This window comes from Buceros rhinoceros, unplaced genomic scaffold (assembly GCF_000710305.1).
Source record: "Buceros rhinoceros silvestris isolate BGI_N320 unplaced genomic scaffold, ASM71030v1 scaffold39005, whole genome shotgun sequence".
Taxonomy (NCBI): Eukaryota; Metazoa; Chordata; class Aves; order Bucerotiformes; family Bucerotidae; genus Buceros; species Buceros rhinoceros.
Genome location: NW_010411827.1, coordinates 1 through 360, shown reverse-complemented (window position 1 = coordinate 360; position 360 = coordinate 1).

Genomic DNA, 360 nt, shown 5'->3' with positions numbered 1-360 from the left:
GATAACAGGGTTGAGGAATGGGAGCTGCAGCCCGTGGCGTTTCCATCGTGGCCGAGGAGCCCGGGGCTGGGGCAAGATCAGCTGTTTAGAAACAGCTCCATGGGTTGACTGAAGCGCTGGTGGCTGCTAGTTGGGCTGGGAAGAGGTCGGACCCCACATCGCTCGTGTCCTCTCTCTCGGCAAACCACAGTGGGCCGAGCGATGGCCGCCCCGAACACCGCACAGACCCCGGGACCTCGCTACAGCTCCCCGGGGGCATTCGCCTTGGCGCTGGTTCTAATCAGGGCTCCCCCGCTCCTTCCCTCCGCCGCGGGAACGCTGAAGAAAGGGGATATTGTTCGGGTTCCTCCGGTTCACTCG